Here is a 9,767-nt window from a genome sequence, read left to right as displayed (position 1 = left end):
GACTTCATGTCAATATTACTGAAATATTTGGCCCCCTTGAGCTGCTCCAGAAGTTCATAAATCTGCAAGATTGGGTACCTATTCAGGACAGTGATCTTGTTCAACACTTGATAGTCAATACAGAGCCTCCAAGTCCCATCCTTCTTCTGTACCAATACAATTGGGCTCCCACAGGGTGATGATATTAGCTTGATGTGTCATTTCTATAGTATTTCCTAAATCTTCCTCTTGATCTCATCATTCTCTAGAACAAAGCGTTGATAAATTAGTCCATTGGGCAGCAACATGCCCGGGGTCGAATCGATGGAGTCCTTGACATGATAGTGCAGAGGTACCCCTGGGGGTGAGGCGAAAATATCCCTGTACTCCTCCACGACCTTGTCCATATGCTACTGTTGTGCAGAGGAGCCCTGCCTGGAAGCCGTGGCCACAACCTTCTTCTTGCGTTAGGGGTGAATCATAGAGCGAGGTCTAGACTCATATACAACATGTCGCTTCCACAAGTATGGTTTTCCTAACAATACATCATAAAATTCAAGAGGAGAAATGCCACACAGTACCTCATCCGTGAAGGGCTTGATGCTGTAGGGAAGGCGACACTATTAGCTGATGCAAAGATCTCGTCCTTGGTGAATCCACTCGATGGTGTACGACTATGGATGTGTTGTAGTATTTGGGCCCAACGCTTCACAACTTGTTCTGAAATGAGGTTCTTTTAGCTCCCATTGTCAACAATGAACTACAGTAGAGAACCCTTCACCCACATTTGTGAGTGGAAGAGGTGTTCCCCCTCCTCTAGATCTCCAGGCTCAATTTTCTGGATCTTTGTGGTGGCCATGATGGTACTGGGCTCCGCATCAACGATTAGCTTCCCTTTTTCAGTCCCTTTATCAGGTTGTGATTCAGAGTCAGAACCTACGTCTAATTCAGAAGCCTTCATCTCAGCCACCAGTGATTGCTTGACCCAACATTCACTTGTATTGTGAGTGGAGCTCTTATGGAACTCACACCATTTTCCCGTGTCCTTCTTCATCTTCATGGTGTTGTTCTTTGCTTGCGGCTTCGACGGGCTATCCTGGGTATCCCCGCCTTGGGTTGGTCCCTTGTTCTATGGTTTTGAGGCGCCTTTTCCTTGCTTTGGATGTGTAGATCCAAAGTATTGGTTCTTCTGTTTAAACTTCTGCCGTACCGATACGCCGTACCAAGAGAGGAAATGTCCAGGAACTCCATCTCTTCCTGGATGTATTTGTGTAGACAATCGTGTTACACAAAATTTTGTCACTTTCCTTGTACTCCCCATTCCTTGATCCTGGAGGACCTCTACAGTGAACCCCACATGCTTTCCCTTCATGAAGAAACTCTCGTTGTGTCCCTCTTCATGAGCAGATCAATTCCCTTTTGCACCATTTCCCCTGAAACTTTTGTTTTTCCTAGTTTACAAGAACGGTGCTAATGATCTTTGTCCCCCCCATGCCAATGTGTAGAGATTAGCACTATCCATAGCACCGAACAAAGCGACTGATCTGTGTTCCAGTTGCGCTGGTGTTATGGAAAGTTTTTTAAATTAGGAACCAAAGCTTCTAGCTCTAGAAGCTTCGTAACAGAAGTTTGGTAAATGGTTTGGTCGGATAGGGTTGAGGATGTCAGTTTGGGATCCTTTCCTCTATAATGATGGAACTATCTTAAGGAATAAGACCTTCTCCCATGAGAAGATGATCCATCTCCCATCCATTCATCCTATATAAACCTCCCTTCTTCCCAAGCACAAGTTAGTGTTAATGTTGGTGTGCTAGTGCTATTTTGGTTTGGAGTAAACAACAAGCTATTCATAATTGTAGCTATCAAGTTGTATGAGGGAGAAGTGTGATTTGGTTTGGAGTGAAGCCTAAAGGGAAGAGTCTTAAAACTATTGTTGATTGAGGCCATCATGGAATGCTTAAGAAGTGTGTGGGAACCTGGTTTTGTCAGAGGAGAACCACAATGTCAAGACAATGGTTGTAATCTCTCTTTGATATTAATGTATATGCAACTATCGATTGATTTCCTACATGTTTTGTCATCTTACATATTTATGGCTTAATGTTTCTTGACTTGTTAAGTAGGTTGAATTACAATTTTTTTATTATCACAGTTGTTGTTTGCTGTCGTTTACTTATTTCAGATGCTTGAAGAAGGAAGCGAGAGATAGTTGGAGCAAGCAAGCAAGGTCATCATAAAATGGGATAAGCGTACTAAGAGGTAGGCCCTCTTAATTGGTTCTAACCTAAGGAAATCTTCCATAAAATGTATCTGTTGTGGCTAGACCCATCATCAAGCTAGAGGAATTTGTTTGTGTCCGCACTTATAATTTTACTTCACCACAAATTGGCGACTCTGTTGGGGAACCAATCCTTTTGTTTGTCTTGGATTTCATGATTTTGTGAGAATTTTTCTAGTTCCACTTTTTCCCTTTTGTTTTATTTCTTTTCTCTTGCTTACCAACCTGAGTTTGAAATTCATAGTAGCAGATCTGGTCCCTGCTTTTAATTTTTTTTTCTTAACTTCCTCGATCAGCATGCTTAATCTGCCGACAATCATGCCAATCAGTGCGATATGTCGAGGAACAATTGTGCCGACCAGCCTCTGGCACTTGTTGTCAGTTAGGAAGTTGCGTGGATGCTCATAAGTGAAGATTAGGGTTTCACCCTAATCTTGGCCAGTGTGTTCTGCTCTTATGATTTTGACTCGATAAGCCTTTTAGACCATTTTCTCCCCGACTAGAAAGCTGCCTTTCATTTGGTTTTGTTTTCTTGTTGGCTTATCATCCTTCTACTTGATTTCTCGAGTCATTGGGTGGTCAGCAACACTAGGGCATCTAGTTTGTCATCCATTCAACTATTTGTGAACTCAGTAAGTCGGGTTATAGGTATACTTCTTGCATTTTCATTTTTGGTCCTTTTACAACTTTGAACTCTATTACACAAGTTTGAAAAGTTTCCGTTTTCTTGTCTAAAATATTCTTTTCCAGCATGGATTACGTTGCTTGTCTTGTTGTTGGTAAAGTCGATGTTTTAGTGATCTGAATGAGCTTCTCTTTTCATGTTTTCATCTGCTTGAAGAGATTATTGTCTTGAAAACTTTTTCATCGAAGAATTGTATGCAAAAAGTTTATTTCATTGTTTCATGAAAAAGTGTGAAATTCTAGTTTGTTGTGTCATTGTGCTACGATAGCTTGCATCATTGAAAGACTAGAATTGCATTGGAATTTGGAAAAGGAAAATAACTATTTTTTCTTTTGAAAGGACTGTTAGATATGTGCTTGTTAGGAAATTAGGAATTGGAATGCATTTTTCATTAGTTTATTTTTCGAAAAGTAAGGTAGTGAAAGATCATTTCGTTTTCAGTTGCTTGTTTGTTTGCATTTGATTGAGTAGTTTCTACCCTCTCTAGTGTAGACATTTCATCGAATTGAAAGGGTCTTGTCTCATTTAGTTGCATTTAAGGTTTTTTCGAGTCACATCACTAAGACCTGAAAACTGAAACATAACTCAAGATAAACTTTAAAATGAATTCAATTAACCTAAGGTGCATTTGACATTTAACGATCATATCTAGAAGGTCTAGGCTAGAGACGTGTTCCAGCGTCTTTAAACCTAGCAGTTGTTGTTAGCTTCGGCATTAGACAATGCTAGTATGGATTTGTGCTCCCCGTACCATCGAGTATATAATGGGAGACCCCTATAGGCTACAATCCTTTATCCTTAGGAAGCCGAGTCGGCTGCCTTGCAAATGTGATACACCCAACACAGCATTCAAGGATATTGTCTGCTCGTACTTATCGGCCCTCCGGGAGGTATTCTGCAGTTCATGGTTTCCTGGTAATCCTGTTTACCTAAATCATCTAGAGCAGTCATTTGATCTTTTTGACTCATTAAACTTAAAAGATCATTTGAGCACTTGTCCTTTCGAGCTTGTTTCCAATCGAAAGTGATAGAGTCATCTTTGTTTCTTTCTCGACTCTTAAAAAATGAAAGAGCACTAGTCTTTTATGCGTCTTAATAATTGATTGCCCACGATCTGAAAACACCCTATTAGTCTTTTTTGAGACCAAATCGTGAGTTTCCCTTAAAGAACATTTTAAAGCCTTGAAGTTAATTTTTCAATCGACTAAGACAAGGTCATCATGGCTGAACCATCTGGTTCACCCAGTTCCTCTTCCTCTCCTCCATTTGAAAGATTGTTTGAGGAACCATTTCCTAAGTTACCAGAATCACTTGAGGACCAAGGTGTTGAACTTAGAATTGTTCTGAGTATTCAACCTTTGTCATCTCATCCTCCGCCTACTTTCAATACTAGGTCATTTGCTGATCTTGGCCCAGAATCTCCAGACAATCCCATTCAAACTTCTGAGGATTCACCGACCATTGATGGTCAGCCTGGACTGGTTATTTATCCTCTGAATCCTCTGTTAGACCATATTGTGATATCACCATAACATCCTTACAGTCTGTACGACCAACCGGGTGTTCCATTGGAACTATCCCCTCGTACTCATTTGACCATTCGTAGTTGTTTATTTCTAGACATGGAACCCGAAGGCGATGCTCCAGTCACCTCTTCAGAAGGTTCTGAAGTTTCTACTCCACACACTATTGAGGAGGAAAATCTGCCTTTTCCTCTGAGGGTTTTCCCTATTTGGGGGGTATTCCTGCCAGTTTGCCACCCAACTATGTGTCTTTGGCACAGTTGGTTTCAGGTACACCTAGTGCCTCATCACTTTACCATAACCCTATTTGGGCATCAGGCGCCATGCCTACGTCAGGTCTGTTCATTGCAAAGACGACTTCCCAACAGGCTGTTACCTCAGTCCTGGTGCAACCAATTATTCTGAATACCCTTGTGTCGTCAATCCTAGTTACCCATCAGACACAACTGGTAGTTTCGAAGAATGTCTCTATTAGTTCCTCCATCCCTTTAGTCAGTGGCCAGGATGTGCCACCGCCTGGGGGGAAAAACCTAAATGTTTCTATGGTGCCAGGTGCCACCAATGTGAGTGGCTCACAATATCACATGCTTGGTGTTAGAGCCTAAATCTTCCTTAGGCTGAAAGAAGGCAAAATTCAGGGTAACCACAAACTACGCTCAGTCTGGTAGCTAGCCCTACCAGAACAGGAGAGGGCTCTCTCCGGGTCACGCTTAGTGAAAATTAAACGAGTAGGGTCTGAGAATGACTTCAAATGGATACAGATTTTAGGCTAGGTAAATAAATATGAAAGAGGTATTTTGATGAATGACTGAATTTTCTAGGATGTATGGGACCAAGGAACAACATGAGTAGAGAATTTAACTCAAAGATGCAGATTATTTCATGAGGCAAGACAGGCGCAAAGTCTAGCAATTAGATTTGAAATAATATGAAGTGGAGAGATTGTTTAAGAGGGTGAAAAGGGCATAAATACATGAATCCTTTTCAACAGAAGAAAACATAGAATGTGAAAACTTTCCCAAGGCAGAGCAGTAAAATGAATTCTACCTTTTCTTACTTAGAAGATTTCATTGGAAATGAATACGAATGAACTGTGAAACATAACAAAATACACATGAAACAGAAAGAAAATACATTTGCTAAACTCACGCCACATGAATCTCATGAACCAGAGCTGCAACCTTTCATTAATTCTCTGTCAAAATGTACAGTGAGTAACTGAGTTTCTCTCCCACCGTTTCCCAGAAATTCCCACCAACCCTTTACAAATGGTTTTTCATAAAATAAATAGACTCTGCCATCAGGAAATGGATCGACCCAAATTTGGGGATTTTTTTAAATCATTACAAACTGAAAATGAAAAGCCAACCATTAGTGACAGGTGCAGTATTACAAAAAAAACAAAACTGTAGCGTAGATTTTTTGGGTGACTGCTCGCCTTCCTTTTGCCACTTGGATAGATGCCAACCTTTAATGAATTTTTTTTTAAACTTTTCCTTTGATGCCGGGAAAATGTATTTTTAATGAACGGGCTCACTTGGAGAAAATTGCAAATCGAATTCTCGCGGAGCGGAAGTGATTTTGGCCTTTGGGTCTCTATGCGCCGTGCCAAAAGATGTATGTGTCGTGCCACTTTGGAGCGGGTTTTGAGGCACTTCCTGAAGTCAAAATTGAGCCCAAGTGTGCTTGTTGGAAAGCCCTACCTGTCTACTTTCCAACCCAAGTGGAATTTCTGAATTTGGATGCTATTTTTCCCTCCAAAATTTCAATCTCCCAAGACTGCTTCCTATGTATCAAAATAGGGGCAGAGAGGTCATTTTTTGGGTGTTTTTGACCTCCTGAGGACTCAAAATTGGCCCAAACTTCTTGGCCATGCATCAGAAGTTGTAATTTTCCATGGAAAATCTAAAAATATAAACTTTTTTTCATTTAGAGCTCCCTAGCGAAAGCGCGCACCTGGTGGCACGGTGCATAGGGAGAAAAAACCTGTGTTTTGTGCACAAAATTTCGAAATGCAAAAATGTGCTCCAAATTTCTTGAAATTTGGTCTGTACCTTCTCTATCACATGTCATGCTGGACCAACAAAGCCTTGGCCAAGATTCAGAGCCGATCTTGCTCTTTTTGCCTCTTTTGTCTTTTTGTCACCTTCCTCAATTTCGTCTTTAGGCTCTTGATTCTTGCTTTGGAGCTCATGTTTCGGGCCATGTAATGGTGAGTCATGTGCCTCAGCATTGTTTTTTCCATATTAGCCTTCTCCAACAGCTGCTCCAAGTAAACGTTCACTTTCTCTAAAACATTCTCCCGGTCCTCATCTCTTTGCTCCATAGGTCTACCTTGTGCTGCCATGATGTGTTGCCGGTTTTCCTTGATTAGTTGCAACTCTATCTCAGCTTGCCGATCCTCAAGTTGTTTTTCCTCTACTCCAGATATTTCATATTCCATTTGGCTCTTCCCAAGTCAAGGGACAAGGCTTGAATCTCTGTTTGCTGCTCCTGGATGATCTCTTTAAGCTGTGCACTTTGCTGATCTGTATCTGTATCATCATCATGAAGGAGAACGAAGTCGGTCTCTCATTCACCTGATAGCCCCTCATCATGCATTGGCTCCTTACCTCTGTCCTGTACCTGTAATGCTGATGTCGGAAGTGAGGTCCCTTCCACCCCGGGTGGAGATAACACTCGCTTTGCTGCTACAAACAAATGTCTAGCGCCCCTCTGATATGTGACGAATATCGGCACACTGGCGGTCTCATGGTGCTCATACTGACGAGAAGGTTCCCCTGTCTCAAATCTAGTCTCTGAAGGTCCCTGTGAAGCTCGGAAGAAGTCACGAGAGATGAAATCATCCCAAGTGATGTCTTGTAAATCAAGCTGATGCACCACCAAAATCTTGATGAGAGCAAAGTGACAAATGCTGTTGAACTGCTGCTCAGGGGTCTTGTGTTGCACAAGGGTGGTCATCCTCTCTATGTTTCAGCATATGAAATATGGGATGTTCATCATGCGTACCCGGGTGAAATGCATGAGCAACCTGATGTGATAAGCATATAACCGGGAGAAATGGCCTTCACAACTGAAATACTTCATAATTAACTTCATTAGAGGGGCATATTCGTCTTTAAGATATCAGAAGGGAAATACCCTCTTAAGCTGCCTCAAGAAAGCATATTTAACATATGGCTCATAATGCTGTCGGTCAACTTTTTGTCTCTTATTCCATGGCTCTCCAATATTAGGCATTCCAGTAGCTAATGAGATAGAGTCCGGTGTAAGTGTGAAAGTAACCCCTGCCAAAGTAACTTGAGCACCCTGTAAATGTAAAACAAATAGGCGAGCCAACTCATGGTGGAATTGAATATTTGCAACCTTTTCACAAAACTCATAGCATGACTGAAACCAAAAACAAGAGACGGCAAAAGGGCAGGCCTGCAATTTTGTGAGGTAGTCAGTTCTTCTCTAACATGTCTACCACTTTTGTGAGGCCTTTGGGTTACACGTTCTTCCGTGGGTGAGTCACTATAAGTTTCCACCTCATAGTCGGATGAATAATCAGATGACATAATTGATGCTGTGAAAACTGCTTGGAGAAATGAATGCTGGTCGCAAGACTGTGTTAGACTGCTATTGTGATATGTTGAAATCTGTCACCAAGGGAGCAATGTAACAAGGGACTGTTAGGGAGGGAAAATATGAAGGGATTAGGAGTATTAGGGTAGATTTTATTTAGGGCAGTGTAGGAGGGTTTGGGAACTTGGCATAAGGTAGGGTTTGGGGTTTTATATTGGGAAATGGGTGAAAGGGAATGGGGATAAGGGTTTAGTCAATTTAGGGGATGGGGAGTAATGAAATTCAAAGGGATATGGTATAAGGAAAAAGGGAATGGAGGACAAAGGGACAGATGGGATGGAAGAGGAATCTTGGTAACACAATGATGAATTTGCAACCCTAAATATCAATTGACATAATGATTTTTAGAGGTAGGGTTGGAAATTTTGTTTCAATATTTGGAACCTTAAACCGCCATCACACAACACACAAAATGTATGAACCACAGAGATGCCGACCCTACCTGGCACGTCCAAACAATTCAATGGTGATTTGGAGGAATTTCGGGTGTTTTTTATGTGTTATATTGTATGCGTCGCGTCGCTCTTTCTATTCACCGGATGCTACCAGTGCGTCGTGCCCATTGGAATTAGCATTGGAGGAACGTGCCCAATGCGCTGCGCTGGCCCAGTGCGCCGCGCCACCTACTGTATGCGCCGCGCTTGTCAAGACACCTTCAACCTCACCCAAAACGAGCGCTGGCTCACCAAATTCCTTTGAAATGCTTTCTCTCTGACCTTGGCATGTAAAATGACTTTGTTTCTCATGAGAAAATCTATATAAAGGCAATGGAGTCATGGTTTTGATTTTTGTTTCTTCAAAACCCACTTTGCAATGTTTCATTTTGGCGCTTTTTCCACAACTTAATACAACTCTGTATTTTACATTCCCTTTTTGGATTTTTAACTAAAATGATGAAATTTCTGGCAATTTTTTGCAAGAGTAGCTGTCATGGCATTTGGCACAGGATGACCAGAACCAACTTTTCAAGTGCTTCATGTTGGAGAACTTTACATATTTATCATAAACATTAATTTGACGATTTCCTCTTCAAAACAGAGTTTTGAAGAGGAATCACCCTTGAGCATTATGGATGATGAAAATCTGGAGATAAAACTTGTTGAACCTCCCTCTGGCCTGCTGGCGTGTTTGGGTACTCTGAAAACACGACTTATGCAACCATAGACCTATGATTGATATGATTTTTTGCCCATTAAAATACCAAATATTGACTGTCATTTAATGAACTTTGATGAACAGGGCTGAGCCAGAAGGTACAAAGCATGAGGGGTAATGACTGACAAGACCCTTTCGTCAGATTTTGGCATGCCCCCTAAATGGAATGCAGGTGATCGAGCAGAATGGGACACCTAAAAATGAAATGCAAAAAGAGTTATGATCTTTGAGGAGGACTGACAAGACCGACTCTAACACTTGGTATGAACCAGTTGTCATCCTGTATTATTCACAAACCTGTTGACCCTACTAGATCAAGCAATGTCTAGTACCAACAAGTTCAGAATATCATTGGTCTTTATGGATCAAGCAATGTTCAGTATCAGCAACCCTATGGGGCTCCGGTCCAATACCAAACTCCTTAAATTCTATATGGTTCTTAAAGAATGGTTAATCAACCTTACACCCTCCAATATGGGTAGTACATTCAGCCTGGCTATGGCTAGATTCAGTTGGGAAA

Source organism: Pinus tabuliformis, chromosome 9 (assembly GCF_031772625.1).
Source record: "Pinus tabuliformis cultivar Carrire ecotype Pingquan chromosome 9, CPIR1, whole genome shotgun sequence".
Lineage (NCBI taxonomy): Eukaryota > Viridiplantae > Streptophyta > Pinopsida > Pinales > Pinaceae > Pinus > Pinus tabuliformis.
This window is presented reverse-complemented; position numbering follows the sequence as displayed.